This window comes from Physeter macrocephalus, chromosome 10 (genome assembly GCF_002837175.3).
Source record: "Physeter macrocephalus isolate SW-GA chromosome 10, ASM283717v5, whole genome shotgun sequence".
NCBI classification, from domain to species: domain Eukaryota; kingdom Metazoa; phylum Chordata; class Mammalia; order Artiodactyla; family Physeteridae; genus Physeter; species Physeter macrocephalus.
The window spans coordinates 20025034-20043322 of record NC_041223.1 but is presented as its reverse complement, the minus strand read 5'-3'; the positions used below and the strand labels follow the sequence as shown (position 1 = coordinate 20043322).

The 18289-nt window shown below is 38.1% G+C and overlaps 1 long non-coding RNA gene across 1 annotated transcript; it reads right to left on the bottom strand.

Annotated features, from left to right (window-relative positions):
* Window positions 1-200: 200 nt before the first annotated feature.
* Window positions 201-13326, bottom strand: LOC114486991 (uncharacterized). The gene is made up of 4 exons (XR_003681541.1): window positions 13268-13326; window positions 8724-8813; window positions 926-1014; window positions 201-329 (listed from the first exon to the last, which is right to left on the bottom strand). It is a non-coding gene; the product is annotated as an uncharacterized lncRNA (long non-coding RNA).
* Window positions 13327-18289: the final 4963 nt, after the last annotated feature.

Here is an 18289-nt window from a genome sequence, read left to right as displayed (position 1 = left end):
TCACTGTGAGATGCAGGCTTAGTTATTTGTCTTCAGATATGCCTACCTCAAGTGACACACTGATTGTAGTCAACAAATCTGACAGAGATGATAACAGGAGGATTAACACGGAGCTGGAGAGAAACAGCACAAATCCTAAAAGACTGCATTTCAGCTGGGCTGATAAACTGTCATCTTACAGAGCACACAAGTGCCGCCTTCCTTTAGGCAAAGATAATCTGTGCCTGTGAGCTTGGTATTAATTTAGCAACCAGAGAGGAGAAAAATAGAAAAGGACCTGCAGTTGAGGGGGGTTTTGAAGACTTGCCACGGTAGAACAATACCTGGTCCTGCATAAATAGAGAGAAAAAGAAATTTAAAAGGGGCTCTTGTGGAAGGGCTGACATCCAACCTCACCCTGCCTGGACTGGGCTTCCAAACTCAGCATGGTGTCTGAGGGACAAATCGCCTTTCCCTCTTTCACTGGTAGTTTCAGTTAAACAAAACTCTTCACTTTGGACTTTGTTTGCTTTTGCCATATTCAATAAATTTCACCCTCTCACCCCTCTGGTCTCCTTTCCGTAACAAATCCACTCCCCCACTTCCACTACCACATCCACACACACCCCAGCAAGCACAAATAGAAAAAACACAGCCTGTTTTATGGACAGTTGACTGAGCGATGCATATTTGAGCAGAAACAAGAAAGCTGTGGAATATACCCCCAGGTTTCAGTTGTCACTGTCACCTGTTCTGTGGTGGTCATCCATGCCAAGCCCCACGGTGAGATTCTGACATTCTCCCTTGTTCTGTGGGAAGTGACCTTTTCCTAATCAACTTGATCACAACCTTCTCCTGATTTATTTTAGTTTGCCTATTTTAAAACACTTGTGTGATGTGTATGGCTAGCCTAACTATGCTAATATTCTACTGCCTGGTCACTTACTTACAGAGATGAACCTCTAGGGAGAGGGAGAAGTGTGTGCTCGTCTGACCAGGAATCCAGCATCACACCCCAGGGATGGTGATGTGCCTCTGTGTGACAGAAAGAACACATGTAAATCCAATCAAAATAACTACTTTTTTTATGAACAGGAAAAGTCTGAGACAGAAATAGACACATTTAAGGGCTTAGGACTTTAAGGAGGAAAGAGCAGAGTTCCAGCAAATCTAAACCAGCTTCAGAATGTAACTTCTCAAGAGATGTGGCCATCTGTGTTTCGTTTACACTTTCAAGGATGCTAACATGTCCGGTCCTAAAGAGGTTGACAGATTGGGAAACACCTGGACATGGCCATATAATGTGGCAAGGAGCACATCCAGGCCCAAAAGTAAGCATGACGGGTAAGTGACCTTGTAGAGACCCATTTAGAGGAAACAGCAGAACAGGAGCTGCTGCTTAATCTGGCTGCAAGACAAATGCAGATGTGAGGAGGGTGAGAAAAGACTGTGGGAACCAGACAGCTAATGTACCTTCACCAACTGATGCAACTAGATACATACATACATAGATTGTGATAGGAATTTGAAGTTTATATTTAATGACCCAGGTCCTAGATGGTGAGTAGTAATAATCACATCTCCAATGTTCTACACAGGCTACATGCTGCTGTTTTAGGGAACCCCTTTCCCCTACTTCTATCTCCCTAAAGATTATTGTTGATGTCTACTTTATCTGCATTTTACCTGCACAAAAATGTGAGCAGTGATAAGCAGAGTCTTTGACTCTATTTTCTCAAAGCGTTTTTCCCCTATTCTATTTTGTTTAATTCCACTAAACAAACACATCCCTCTTCCAAAATAGATGCCAACAAAATATGAGCTTTCAGATGAACAAGGTAGAGTACAAAATTCTGCCAGAAGGCCATACCAAGAAATGTGAAGCGTCTGAGATTTTACTGTATTTATAAGCTGACAAGTTAGTTTGCTAGTTTCACGGATGCAGGCAGAAGCATAGACAAGATGTCATTTCTCATGGCACAGCAAGCAGCAGGAAGATTGGCATATTTGCATCAGTTCCCCTTGTTCTCAAGTCCTAGAGGGTAGGGGACAATGTGGATGGGCCCATTTGACACCTGCCTACTTGGTGGATGCGTTACTGCAGAGGAACCCTGAGCTTAAAGAAGGAACCCCGATGTTTTATAATGGCAAGTCTTCAGAGGGAGACCTTATCTTTATTATACAGGACTGTAAGCATGCTTGCCTGTCGTTCTGGAGGGAGATATCTCTGTCTTCCAAGGCTGTTTACTCTACAGACATCCTGGAAAAGATGTCTAGAATAAAGATACCCAGTGCCTCTACTTGCAAGAGACACATGAAACTCCATGGAGACGCATCTCCCTACAGATTACTCAGCTCTGTTTCTCGCTACCATCCTCATGCGCCCTGCCCCCTCTTCGCTGTCTGCCACATTACGTTCCCACTGTGCCCTGTACCCACTCCCTCACCCCACTGATCACTCTGCATTGTACCCGCTTGCTCAGGTACGTGCGTCTCCCATTTGACTATAAACTTCTAATAGGATGAGACCATTATTCATCTTGGCATCACTGGTCCAGCACAGTGTTTGACCCTCAAGGGAACTCAACAAATGTTGAAATAATGAATGACAACATTTAGATACTTCTTTGAAGTCAGGGTCTCTATCCTATACATCTTTGTATCACAAACTGTATCTCCTAAAAGAATTTTTTTCCTATAACAGACATAATTATCATAATAAAGTAATTAGTAATACATTTCCCAAGCAGGCTAACAAAGTCCAGCCTTCCAGACCAGTGATCTCAAACTGAAAAACAAACTAGCTCTCTTAAATCATAGTTGCATTTCATAGCAAGATCATTTTGAAAAGCAAAATATTTTAAATTTGCCCTTTTCTCATGGTTTTAATCATGCATCTTTCCCGTATGTTTTTATAGTTTTTAAGATGATTGTTCATGGTATCTCAGGCTTTTTTCTTTTATCACAAACGTTCTTTATATAAAACTCATAGCTCTAGTCTTCACTTTAGCAACAAACTATGTTCACATAATTTTCTCTTGAAACAGACTCTTTCATTTCCCCACTTAGGATGGAGAAAACACAGTATGAATGGTTTTACTTGCCTTTTAACTCTGCTATAAGAAAAACAGTGCCGTGGGACAGCTGCAGGCAGTGCCCCTTGGCCTCAGTGATTGGGATTTCACAGGGAGAGGGTAGAGGCAGAGGAAGCTCACGTCCTCCCTCAGGGATGATTGTTTCTCAGTCCAGCCCAGTGCTGTCAGGTCTCCTGATATTGTAAGACGTGTTTGAAATCTGGATTTTTTGGTGAAAGCTCCTAATTTTATTTATTGACCATTTACTCAAGAAAAAAACAAATACGATGTACAGATTTCTCAGACCCTGGGCCCTAAATTTGTTATGTCTGAAACTGCCTGGAGTAGAGAAGAGACAGGTACCTAAGGGGGGTTAAAGGGCAACATGGGAACAGTAAACAAATGGATGAAACATCTACACTGCAGGCATATGGCAGAGAAAAGCTTTTTATGGTGCATAGAATACATGGAGAACATGCAACGATTAGACTTGGATCCTGTCCTAAAGAAGCTTCCAGTCTATGGGTAATGTCATGTGAAAGCCAGGGGCACTTTCAGTGTTTGATTTACTGAGTGCTTGAAAGTCCTAGATAGACTCTTTTTACATTTTTTTATTTATTTAATTTTTAATATTTCTTATTTTTTATTGAAGTATAGTTGCTGTACAATATTATATAAGTTACAGGTGTACAAGGTAGTGATTCACAATTTTTAAAGTGTATACTCAATTTACAGTTATTATAAAGTATTGGCTATATTCCGCACGTTGTCCAGATAGAGCCTTTTATGTACCTTTTGTGGATGTACCTTCTGCAAAGACTAAGTCTTTCAGAGAAACGTTTACGAAAAAGACTTGGCCTAGTTTCATCCTATAAAGAGCAGGCAAAATAACAGTCAGGGAGGTACATATACAACCGCACCCCCCACACATGCATATATTCACCAGGGTCAAACCATCCTTGGGAAGAGAAAACACTGGCACTCTAGGGGAACATAGCCTAGAAGAAGGAATAGTTTAACAGAGTCAGAGGAAAACCAGCCCTGCCTCAGGATGAGAGGAGCTGAGCAGCGAAGCACCACAGGGGGACGTTTGGTGATGCTTCTCAGAACAGTGTTCCAATGCCATGCATGGAGGACAGGCGAGGATTCTCAACATTTATGTGTATGGCCTTGCAGTTAAGAAATGAGCCTTTGAAATCAAACAAATCTGGTTCAAATTCTGGCTCTGTTATTTACAAGCTGAGTGGCTTGGGCCAAGTAACTTCATATCCCTAAGCTTCAGTTTCCTCATCTATAAAATGGAAATAATAAAAATAACAATGTGTACCACATGAAATTTTGTAAACATATGACTAAAACCTCTGGAGAAGGATCCTTTGGTAAGGATACGACTAAAACCTCTGGAGGAGAGAAGGAATGGAGAAGTGTGGCAGAGTGTGGACCGCAGTGAAGCAGCCGTCTGCAGGCTGGAGAAATGGGGCGGAGGCAGGGCCAAAGGGGCAGCTGAAGGCAAGCAGTTCAGTGTGGCATTGATATGAAGCCCAAGTAATAGCAGGGCCTGGGCTAGTGGAGAACGGAGACAGGAGCGAAAGCACACAAGAAGGACTTGGTGGAATGACAGCTCCCTGTATGAGTTTGCAGCCATTCCTAGATCCTTGCGGTAAAGAAGAACTGTGTATATTTTTATTTTCACTGGTCAATTCCCTTGGTGTGAAACTGGCAAAAATCTCCTTCCAAGGTCTAGAAAAATTACAGCGTGAAATTATGACAGTGAGTTTATAAAACATAGATTGTGATATGGATCGTTAATTTCTTGGAGGCAGGAAATATAACATAGCCTTTAAACTACTTTGACTTCTCAGGCTTTGTTTTATTTTAAGGGACTTTAGAAAACAAACCCTTGGGTGAAAATAGAGTCTTAGGTTTTTACTCTGGCTTTGCAGCTAACTTCCTTGAATAGAACAGTTGATCACTCTGTGCTCCATGTTTGCCATCTGGAAAATGGGAATTAATAATAGCTGCATCTGCTTTCTCCATGAAGATGATGTGTGGGTAAAGGTGATACATGAAACATCTAGCACCTGAGACAGAATGTGTAGTAAGAATTCTAGATTATGTATCATTTATTAATAATACATTTTACAAAATTTTACAAAAAAAATGAATCTCCCCCTATTTTTTTAGAAACAAGAGAGATTGTCATCTCTATTACTCTCAAAAAGAAAACCTCAATACACTGTCTTTTTCATAATGTTTGAGAAAATTGGCAAAGAGAATTGAAGAGTGAGTCTTTTCTAAAACTTCTATTACTGTAGATATTGGCCACTCCAGAAATAAAGATCTCATTACATTACTGTTAATGGTGGGAAACAAACCATTTCACTTAGATTTTCAAAAGATATTCATAAACTGTTCTTTTAAAGACTCTCAAAACCATGTTTCATTGTATACCTATAGAAACATCATTTCTTGATTCAAAAGATTAAAAGAAGCAACATCAAGGTTACCCATGACTGATGGTAAATAATTCACTCTCAATATATATATATATATTGCCTTCAGAAAAAGAGCATGAAATCTAGAATATATAAATACTAAGCAAAAGTCAATCCTTCAGAATGTTTCCAGCATGAGGAAGCTGAGCAGAAAGACTAAGAATGAGACTCCAGGATCATGACTCAAGGAAGAAAACACTTTTAATATCTATAAACTCTAATTTTTTGACATAGCTAGAGAGCTTCTATTTTTAAAAAAAACAAGTGTTTTAATAATCTTTAAAATTATTTTACACCATCTCATTATTTTAACAATATGGATATTTCAGACATGGAATTTATGGTAGATAATCTGGACTGAATATTTTCAATGGGAAGCACCTTGAAGGCCTCTCCCACTAAGACATAACTAGATACTGAATATAATAAACTTCTAATTGCATTTTGGATTCTCAGAAAATTTTAAAAAATTCTTAAGATTTTCTCTCTCTCTGAAAAAAAGAAAAAAATGAGCTGAATCCAGAGCTTGAAACAGTGAACACAGAAGAAATTGGAAAGATTGAGCTATTCCATGTCAATATTTTACAGCATCACTGTGGTTCAGAAACTCCGATGTATCCGAAGCAGGATGAACCCAAAAAGTCTGCCAAAAAACATTATATTAATAGCAGTAGAACACTAAAGATTAAGTACTCAAAAGGAAATCAAAGTGAAAACTAAAATAACCAACAAAGGATATGACAGAAGATTTCTTGATGCAAATAAAGGGAGCTGGAAGACAGTGGAACATATTTTCATTTTCTTTCCTCACCTTGCTGTCCCACAGGACAACTAGCTGGCCCAATGCATTGATGACATCATGCTGACTGAACCTTACTAGATGTCCTAGTAAGACACATGCAGCAGCTTTGGGGAGACAAATCAGATCATCAGGAGTACCTTCTGGGTCTTCCTGAGAAAAATCTCATGGAAAATGGAAATACCTACCTTAATATGTATTAAAATGCCTCAATAATGAAACAATGTGTTCTTGCTGTTTGTAACAGAGATAAACCCATGGTGTAGAATATAAAGTCCAGAAACAGACCTAAATACATGTGGGAATAGTATGTGATAAAGATGGCATTTCAAAATAGTGTGGAAATTAGGGACAGTTAATAAATGAATAAACGAAACAAATTTATAGCCTTCTAAAAATAATATACTGAAGTTGGAACTACACCTCATCATCAAAAAATTCAAATAAATCAAAAGATTTACATATAAAAACTAAAATCATAAAAGTACTTAAAAAAACTAGAGATGATTCTTTTATAAACTCAGAATGGGTTATTAATTGTAATAGAAAAGTTTGTTATATTTAAAGACATAAAATAAAAAACTTCTACGTGGTGGAAAAAGGAAAAAAATATGAAAATAAACTCAAAATAAATGACAAGCTGAGAAAAATCGTTTGCAATTCATAGACCAAGGGCTGATCTAATACATAAAGTGCTTGTTATGGGTAAAAAAAGACCATCATTGCAATAGAAAATTGGCAAAAGATATGAACAGACAGTTAACAGAAAAGGAACTACAGATGTCCCTAAAACTCATTAAAATATTCCTAATGTTAATGATAGTAAGGGAAAGGTGATTTAAAACTACATTTGCAATCAGATTGTTAAATATCTAAAGGTGTGATAATGCCCTCTCTTTGAGTCCATGAACATTCTCATACATTGCTCTTGGGAGTTTAAATTTGTCCAATCTTTTAGAGGATGATTTGGCAATATTTTTCAAAAATTACAAATACATAGACACTTTGAGCCAAGAATTGCACTTCTGTAAATCTATCCGATAGATGTATTTTAACATGTGTGAAATGAAATTCAAGGTTAGTCCTTATAAGAAATATATTGGTAATAACCTAAGTGTAGATCAGTAGGACACTGGTTCAATAGGGATACGATGCAAATAGTGAATAACAAGGAGGTGCTCTCTGTACAGCAACAGAAAGCTCTCTAAGGTACAGAGGTAAATGGGAAAAGCAGGACAAGAAAATTAAAATTATAAAAATATAGTCAAAAATTAAGAAGTTATATCTAAACTAGAAGTTATATCTAGTTATATGTAAAATTTTACCTAAAATATTTCTGGTAGGCTATATGAAAAACAGCAATAGTTATGTACCTGGAGATACATGCCTTTTATAAGAAACACATTTAAGAATATAAAGAAATACATATATTGATATATAGATATTTGCTAAATACTAACCAAAGAGAGCTTCGATAGCAGATAAAATTGACTTTAAGACAGAATAAAATATCGTTAGGATGCCATTAGAGATGGAGAGAGTCACTGCATAAAGATAAAAGGTTCAACTCATCAGAATATGTGTTCCAAATTTGTACACAAATGAATTATCGTCACAATATCTAAAGAAAGATTTGGACAAAATTCAACAACACAGTGGGAGATTTAGACACAATCTCCTATTACTAATAGGTAAAATTAGTAAAAATATAAATGATTTGGACACTATTAATAAGCCTGATTGAATCTAGAAATATAGGTCAGCATCCAACTGATACTGTCTTCTTAAGCAAAAATAAAACAAATGAATTAAAGTTCTACTAATCCTACCAAACAGGTCTCAATAATTTCAAAGAAATTTCTTATAAAGTACTCACTGTTTACAATGCAATTAAATTAGAAGTCAAAAACAATAAGAAATAAAATCTCCGTAGGTATGCAAATTAGAAACACAATTCTAAATAACTCATATAACCTAGGAAAACTCAAAATGGGGAATACTTCTAATTGAATGGACTTTTCTTTCAATTTTGAATGCAGTGGCAAATTATGTTAAGTAAATAAGAACATCGGAATTTCTACTTTGTACTATGCAAAATATAAGCTGCGTTATGATCTTAAGTATTATAACAAAAATGATTGAACAATGATCCACGCAGGTTAGGAATCAGGAGCATCTTAATAACTTGATTTTAGTGACATTTATAATTTTAGAAGGTAGACAAATAGTGAAAGTCAAAGTTGTAGAATCTTAGTACTGCTTGGGGATTTTAAATAGTAAATTTAATTCTGTTCTACCCGATAAGGAAAATTAAGGGTGAGAGAAGTGTCTTATAAAATCTTCTACAATTAGTTGATGTCAAACTAGGATTCTAACCAAGGTCTCCTGACAGCAGAATGTCACAGATTCAGACAGACATGGGGGGGCTTGAGTCTTTTCTCCACAATTTAGCTTCAGTTTTCATATCTGCAACAAGAAAAGAATTAATTGGTTAATGGTTCTTATTTCCAAGTTTGTAGAATTTGTAAAATTTTATGAACTATTACATCTGAGTAAAGAATGCTCATTGTTTACCAGATAATAGCCTTTCTATTAACAACTGGTTCTGAGAAACTTGCTGCCATATTTTAAACATAAAATGATATAAAATGATACTGTGCTCATCTATTTCTTAAAGGGATTCATGCCTTAAGTTATATTTTTACATAAATGCTGCTTTGAGGTACTCTACAGAGTTTGAAATAGCCACTTGTGAATGTGAGTAGAATGCTACACAAATATTCTAGGACAGTAGCTTATTGAATTTTAGTCATAATTATCTCTGATTACCCCCTTGACATCAAGCAACATTATTTTTTTCTCGTCTCCATTTCTGAAATGAGCATTATGATTAATCTGGCCTCTAACATTTCAATTGTTCTTGGATGTCTATTTTGCTTGATTCAACACCTTCTATGTGAGGCTGACTGATGAACACTCTCTATGCACATGTGGCAGGTAATGGTTCTAAGGGGCTTCAGCTAGACCAGCAGCCTAGTTTCTCAGCTTATTTTCCAAAACCCAAGAGATTTAGTTAGGGAAGCTATTCCACAGAAGAGAGGACCCTGTAATGCTCCTGCAGGGTTGAAGCTGGAAGATAATTTCTGTCTCATTCTGAGGAATAGAAGCCACAAACTGGCAGGCAAGATCTCACAGAATTCTCAGGTTAACCTCTGTGAAAGCATCTCTGCCTGAGGACTAGTAGTCTGTACCCGATCTCTCTCTCATGGAACTTACAAATGTGGAGGCCTTGGGTCTACAATGACCAACTGATTCCATATTTCGGGTGAAAACCCCAGGCCTCTGTATTTTCAGAGTTTGATTTAGATTCTGATAGATACCAAATTTAGGAACTAAGCGCTAACTTTCCTTCTTTCTGAGTCACAGCTCTGATGATATCATTTCCTTGCTCAAAATCTTTAACAGCTCCCTATTGCCCAGGAATTAGGTACTGACTGTTTAGATTGCCATTTGCCTTCCACAATATCATCTAGAAAGCTCTGTTTCCCTGTCTCATCTCCCATAGCCTTGTGACAGAAACCCGAGGGCACAAACTGAACATACTCTAATCTTTCCAAACGCCTGTCTCCAAATCAGTGGCATGAGATCACCTGGAGTGCTTGTTAAAATGGCAGTTTCCCATTGCTGCTGCCACCCTTCCTCAACTCACTGGGTGTAGGGGTCCACCTTTCTAACAAGCAACTGAGGTGAGCCTGGAGAAGGTCTTGTTACTTACTCCTCATGCTGATTTTGGTCCTGCTGTTTTCAACCCAGGTATGCCCTGCTCCACCTGTCAGACTGTTAAGGCTCAGCTCAGATTCACCATCAACTGTTTGACCACCCCTCTGACTACAAGACCCTAATATATAGCATCTTTGGTCTTTTATTTAATGTTTCTTGTGCTCTCCCTGCTCATAGATCCCTGAGGACAGAATCTGTCTTCCTATTTTTATAGTCTCCATAATGCTTCTTATAGTGAGTGCTTCAAGATGAGTGATCAATCAGTTTCTCTGGAATTGGATAGAATACCAAAATGGGATGGAGCCTGGCCTGGTGGAGAGTGTGGCAGAGCTAAAACGGGTGCCGGGGAAGGGGTACAGAAGGAGTTGGATTCTCAGGCGGTGGACGAGGGCAAGGCATTTGGCAGAGCTAGAACTTCTCTAAAAAGTTGACATTGTCTATTGTCTAGGAAAGTGGGAAACATACACATACATAATGGTGGTGAAAATAACTTCAATTACGTATTCAGTCTGCATAAAAGGAGAGAAATATGCCCAGCCTCACCAGTGGTTATCTCTAGAACTATGGGGGCTTTTGTTTTTCTAGCTCTGATTTTATATTTTTTCCAAAGTTTTCTTCAATAAGAAACATTTTATTTTTACAGTCATACGAAAAGTGGTTTTTTTGTTTTTTTTTTTAGTTAATCATCGGATAATTTTCCATTTTGTCCCAAGGTTACTCTTTTAACTGGGGGAGGATTACCTACAGGTTACAGCAGTTCATTTTAACATTCAATCAGCAAACATTTACTAAACAACATCAGTTGCCAGGAACTTCGCTAGACCCTGAGAACGCCGCGATGGCTAACACAAAGTCCCTGTTCTCGCAGAGCTAACAGGCTGGTTGGGGGCAATCACAAGGGTAGAGCAGTTCAATATTATGTGTTAAACACAGCAACAGAGAAAGGCACAGGGTGCTAGGAATCACCCGGCTGTGCCACCTAATCCTGGCCCCCCTGGTGGAGGCTTCATGGATGCGGAGGACTTGAGGGGTTCCAAGGACAAATTGGAGTTAGTCAGCTCTAGAAGTAAAGAATAGGAATTCCAGGTAAAGGAAAGCGTGAAATGGATAGAGGCAAGAAGCAGCATCCCAGCTCTGGGGATGCTTCTATTCAATTGGGTTTTGGGGAGGAAGCAGTGAGCGATGAGGCAGAAAAGCAAATGGGTGTCGGCCACCAGAGAATGCTGGCAGTCATAAGAAGGAGTGTGCATATTAGTTATCTATTTTATATATAGTAGTGCGTATATGTCAATCCCAATCTCCCAGTTTATCCCTCTCCCCGCCGTTACCCCCTGATAACCATAAATTTGTTTTCTACATCTGTAACTCTGTTTCTGCTTTGTAGATAATTTCATTTGTACCCTTTTTTTAGATTCCACATATGAGCGATATCATATGATATTTGTCTTTTCTGTCTGACTTACTTCACTCAGTATGGCAATCTCAAGGTCCATCCATGTTGCTGCAAATGGTATTATTTTTTCTTTTTTATGGCTGAGTAATATTCCATTGTATATATGTACCACATCTTCTTTATCCATTCCTCTGTATAGCACAGGGAACTCTACTCAATACTCTGTAATGGCCTATGTGAGAAAAGAATCTAAAACAGAGTGCACGTATATATATATATATATATATATATATATATATATATATATATATACATATCTGATTCACTTTGCTGTATACCTGAAATCAACACAAAATTGTAAATCAACTATACTCCAGTAAAAATTAAAAAATAAAAAGAAGGAGGTTGCAAACACATTTCTCTATTTTTGTTTCAAAATCTCATTAAATCTCATTTTGCTTTTTGTAGTGGTCTGGTATTTAAAACATCACAGAATAACTACACCACAAAGCTCCTGTATAAAGTCTTCTCTATGTAGCAGATAATTGAGAGAGAAACTCTTAAGTTGTTTCTGAACCTGATTGATAATCAGAATCACTGTGAGTTCTTGAAAAAACACAGATTCCCTGCCCACCCCAGACAAGATATTTAAATTCTCAGTTAATTCTAATAATAAATCCTGTTTGGGAACTATTATTCTAGATGCTCTGTTGTTTTCGACCCTTTCTGCCATTAGAATCACCTGGAGAACTTCTTAAACCTATAGATGTCCAGGCAGGTCCATCACCAAAGATTCTGGTTCATTGATCCCAGGCGAGGCCAGCCATCTGCATTTAACAAAAAATTCCCAGGTGACACTAGTGTGCAGTCTGACTAAGAACTACTGCTGAGTCTCAACTCTACTGTTGCACCAGATAAGAGGTACTGGCAGAAAGGCGGGGGAGAGGAGATGGACATATAGAAACAGGCAGGTGGTGAGCAGGATGGCGTCCTGGTTAAGAGCACCAGCTTTGGAATCAGGTACACAGGGCTTGGGCTTCACCAGTTATGAGACAATCATCAGGCTATTTAATCTCCCTGAGCCTCAGCTTCCTCACCTGTAAATGAAGTTGATTGTGTGGCTGTAAAGTTCTTAGCATCATGTATGTTAAATGTGAGCTATTAGTATTAAGAAAGTATTTTAGGCAGAAGGAAGCATTAAGTGTTGCTGGAGGATGCAATGAGATTAGTCCTAAAGATTTTCAATGAAATTCGCAACATGAAAGTCATGGTAATCTTATCGAGAGCAATTTGGGTACAGTGATAGGGAGGAAATCCAAAATTTATTCTGAGCTCTATTTCTATAATCACTTAGATCTCCAGAAAACTACAGACTTGGACTCTGTAACTTTACTGTCTGGTAGAAAGCCCTTCACATACTTTAATATTGTCCTCATTTTTATTAAGAACTCATAAATGAAATGACTGTACTAAAACATTAAACATTGTGCCCTCCATTTTCAAAATGAACCTTTATTTTAAAATGGTTACATGTATGAGACTTGTGCTTTTTTTGTACATCTGCTATCAAGTACATCATTATAACGTTGTATAATCACCCCTCAATTTTTTTTCTCCTTAGAGCTCAGAACCAGGATAGTTCCCCCGTAGAAGAGCAGACCAAGTCCTGAGAAGCAGTGCAGGCAAGGCAGGTATTAGCACTGGATCTCAACTTTATCCAGAACCCCCAGTCCACTTCCAGTCTTACCTCTTCCCTGCAGCAGGTCCTTCCTTTACGTTGCATTTTGTTTCCTCAAACCTGGCATTTGCACTTTCCTCTGCCTTCCAAGGCATGGATACAGGCTTCCCTTTGCTCCCTGAGCCAATCAGGGCAGCTGAGGTTCCCCACACGCAGATTGCAATAGTGATCAAGCCAAGATGTGTCTAGAAAGTACCATTTCCCAAGATGTAAAATTGACAACAGCCCAGATGACTAATGTTAAGGGAATAACTAAAAACAAAGTAAAACAGAAACAAAAAGCAAAAACCTTAGTTTTGACACACTAAGAATACATTTAAAATGGCAAGTATTCTGATACCTACAAAATATGTATGTCGCAATATTGCAATACATGGCAAAGGGTTCAGTTTAACATATGTACACTGATTATTAATATGTAGAATGAAGTCCATATACATTGACAAAGTAAGAAGGTAATTTAAAAAGAGGTAAAAAGTTAGAGTTTAATATTGTTCAGACTGCCTTACTCTGCAAAAATGGCCTGCCTATGTGAAGAGAATCAAGCTGGAAACTGCTTGACCAGTTTATGTTAAATCAGCCTTCCTAAGACTCTTACTAATGAAAGCAATTTGTCCATCAAATCTTTCACCAAGAGCTCAATTACTTTTTAGGATACGCAATGAATAAGCATTGGTTTCATCTCTTAAATCAGTTTCACTCTTCTAAAGAAGCGACATTTTTGACTTCCGCCATTTGCTAATCAGAACCATAAAAATTAAACCTCAGCTGGTCAAGCAGATTTGTAGATGGGAATTCAAAGACAAGTTCTCTATCTCAATGAAACATAGCATTGGCTGCCTTATAAAATTAAACATTTGACTTGGAAAATAAATTTTAAAGGAATTATAAACCACTCTGTATTTGCTATGTATGCTTGTACTAAATAAAAAGGTAAATAAATGGACCCTAATTATCATTTTCCATTTAACTAAAAATAAACACACTGACTTGCCTTGAAAATTCAACCACTTATTCAACTGGACACTCTCTAGAAAGCAAATGTTTTTTGCTACATATTTGTATGTCTCCAAACCTTAAGGATCAGACTTAATACTTCCATTGCACTTGTTGGCCTGACCATGGGCATGACTGCCCATGCCCTGTAGAAGGGGCCTGACTCTGCATATAAACTCCTTGGAGGTCTTGCTCCAGGCTTGGTACCCCATATCCATTCCAGAATATGTTTACTCTCTTCTGAGCTTAAAACCTGACAGACTGTTACCCAGAGACCCAGTTTTTGCCCTCTGCCTGTGCCCTTTGAATTGGATGAGTCTTTTGGACTACTTGCTTCATTCCATACTCCTGCTCTGCCTCTGGATGGTGTGCTTAGTTTTCTCTTTGCTCTTTCTTGGCAACCAAAGGCTAGACTCACTGCACTTCTGTACCTCCATCAGCTCCTGGCATCAAAAGGTAAGGACCCCTGCTCAATTTGGTATATGTTGAGTATATATTGAACTCCTCAACTGGGTGAGCAAGTGGGCCTTATACTTTTACATTCTTACACACACACACACACACACACACACACACACACACACATCCCAAAGGATGAGAAAAAAATATAATACCCTAGCATAACAAGTTCTTGAAATCCAACTTCCTTTCCAATACTTATCCCCACCCTCTCCCCTTAAACTTGATTTCTCCCTCTCTTCTCCTTTAGGATTTTACACCATCAATTAATTGTTCTTTCTTTTATCTTCAATAATTTCTCCTTTACTATCTCCCTAATTTGATATCATTACATTATTACTGTCAGTAGTACCAGTTGCATGACCCAAATCTTAATGTCATCTTTACCTTCTCTACCATTCTTCTCCTCCCCTATGTGTAGACCAAGCCTCTCTTTGTTCCTAAATGCACAGCTGAGATAAGGCACTGACTTTCAGTGAGGCTTTATTGAGAGGTCAGAATTATGGAAGTGGGGTCTTTTCACCCACTAGACACTGTGGGGACAACACCTGTCAACCAAAAAGCAATATAGGAGGCTGCAAATAAGAAAAGTGTTTGTTTGAAGTCTTAAGAATTGCAATTTTGGAGACACAGATTTGGATAAAGCCTAAAGTGTTCTGGGGAAGAGAGAGTCAGAGGTTTATAAAGACAAAAAGCCAGGAGGTTGTTAAAAGTTGCCTGTTGAGAACTGTGATTGACTCTGACTCCAGCCAGGAAATATTTGCCCTTAAGGAATCATGAGTTATTTTAGGATAGGTGGTCCAATAGGTATCTTGGGCTTCTGGCAGATATTCTGGATGACTTCATTAGGACAATAAGTAGTCAAAAGGTCATATTCCATCCAGGCTGAGATGTGCATAAGTCACCCTTCCTTAATGGACTACCAGCTCCATTTTAGAGAGGCTCTCAGTATTTCTCAAAGTGTGAATTATTAGATAAACAACAAAACAACTCTATTAACTGTATGGACTCCCTCTCCCCTTCAAAAATTTTTGAGTACTAAGTCACACAACTCTCATTTACGTAGGCAGAGAAGTGGGGGTTCTGTTTGTATGTTTGCAGACCAGTATTCTAGAAGACACAGTGCTACACTAACCCTTGATGAAAACAGCTCCTTTGCCCCTTTCCTGTTTGCCCATTTTTGTCCCCCTCTAACCTTGAAAGGACCTAATTATAGGAATGAGATCACTAGGCAGTTTACACTAACTCCTGACTTCTGCTCTCCTGAATGCACACAATGTCTTGCCTAACCTGTTGATTCTTTTCCTATGTTAAAAGAAGTAGAATGAAGAATTAAGTAGTTAAAGACTAAGTAGCTCTCTACCCACAAAAGCCCCCTTAGCCATCCTGTAGGCAGATCACACAGGCAAGATATCATGTGAAGAGAGAGTCAGCCAGCCTGCATGCAACGGAGAAGGATGCACAATCCAACCTCCTGCTTCCATGATTCATTGAGATTCTTCCCGCTTTTTTCCCTTTAAAAACTGTCAAAGGTGAGCAGAATCCACCAGAGGGCAGATAGCAGTAGCAAGAAGAACTACAATCCTGCAGCCTGTGGAACAAAAACCATATTCACAGAAAGATACACAAGATGAAAAAGCAGAACGCTATGTACCAGGTGAAGGAACAAGATAAAACCCCAAAAAGCAACTAAATGAAGTGGAGATAGGCAACCTTCCAGAAAAAGGATTGAGAATAATGATAGTGAAGATGATCCAAGACCTCGGAAAAAGAAAGGAGGCAAAGATCGAGAAGATGCAAGAAGCATTAAACAAAGACCTGGAAGAATTAAAGAACAAACAAACAGAGATGAACAATACAATAGCTGAAATGAAAACTACACTAGAAGGAATCAATAGCAGAATAACTGAGGCAGAAGAACAGATAAGTGACCTGGAAGACAGAATGGTGGAATTCATCACTGCGGAACAGAATAAAGAAGAAAGAATGAAAAGAAATGAAGACAACCTAAGAGACCTCTGGGACAACATTAAACGGAAAAACATTCGCATTATACCAGAAGGAGAAGAGAGAGAGAAAGGACCTGAGAAAATATTTGAAGAGATTATAGTCGAAAACTTCCCTAACACGGAAAAAGAAATAGCCACCCAAGTGCAGGAAGCACAGAGAGTCCCATACAGGATAAACCCAAGGAGAAACAGGCCGAGACAACATACTAATCAAATTGGCAAAAATTAAAGACAAAAATTATTGAAAACAGCAAGAGAAAAATGACAAATAACATACGAGGGAACTCTCATAAGGTTAACAGCTGATTTCTCAGCAGAAACTCTACAAGCCAGAAGGGAGTGGCATGATATAATTAAAATGATGAAAGAGGAGAACCTACAACCAAGATTACTCTACCCGGCAAGGATCTCATTCAGATTCGATGGAGAAATCAAATGCTTTACAGACAAGCAAAAGCTAAGAGAATTCAGCACCACCAAACTAGCTCTACAACAAATGATAAAGGAACTTCTCTAAGTGGGAAACACAAGAGAAGAAAAGGACCCACGGAAACAAACCCAAAACAATGAAGAAAATGGTCATACGAACATACATGTCAATAATTACCTTAAACATGCATGGATTAAATGCTCCAACCAAAAGACACAGGCTTGCTGAATGGGTACAAAAACAAGACCCATGTATATGCTGTCTACAAGAGACCCACTTCAGACCTAGGGACACATACAGACTGAAAGTGAAGGGATGGAAAAAGATATTCCATGCAAATGGAAATCAAAAGAAAGCTGGAGTAGCAATACTCATATCAGATAAAATACACGTAAAAATAAGGAATGTTACAAGAGACCATGAAGGACACTACATAATGATCAAGGGATCAATCCAAGAAGAAGATATAACAATTATAAATATATATGCAAGGAGCACCTCAATACATAAAGCAACTGCTAACAGCTATAAAAGAGGAAATCGACAGTAACACAATAATAGTGGGGGACTTTAACACCTCACTTACACCAATGAACAGATCATCCAAAATGAAAATAAATACAGAAACAGAAGCTTTAAATGGCACAATAGACCATATAGATTTAACTGATATTTATAGGACGTTCCATCCCAAACCAGCAGATTACACTTTCTTCTCAAGTGGGCACGGAACATTCTCCAGGGTAGATCACATCTTGGGTCACAAATCAAGCCTCAGTAAATTTAAGAAAATTGACATCATATCAAGCATCCTTTCTGACCACAGCACTATGAGATTAGAAATGAATTACAGGGAAAAAAACTTAAAAAACACAAACACACGGAGGCTAGACAATGCATTACTAAATAACCAAGAGATCACTGAAGAAATCAAAGAGAAAATTAAAAAATACCTAGAGACAAATGACAATGAAAACACGATGATCCAAAACCTATGGGATGCAGCAAAAGCAGTTCTAAGAGGGAAGTTTATAGCTGTACAAGCCTACCTCAAAAAACAAGAAAAATCTCAAATAAAAAATCTAACCTTACACCTAAAGGAACTAGAGAAAGGAGAACAAACAAAACCCAAAGTTA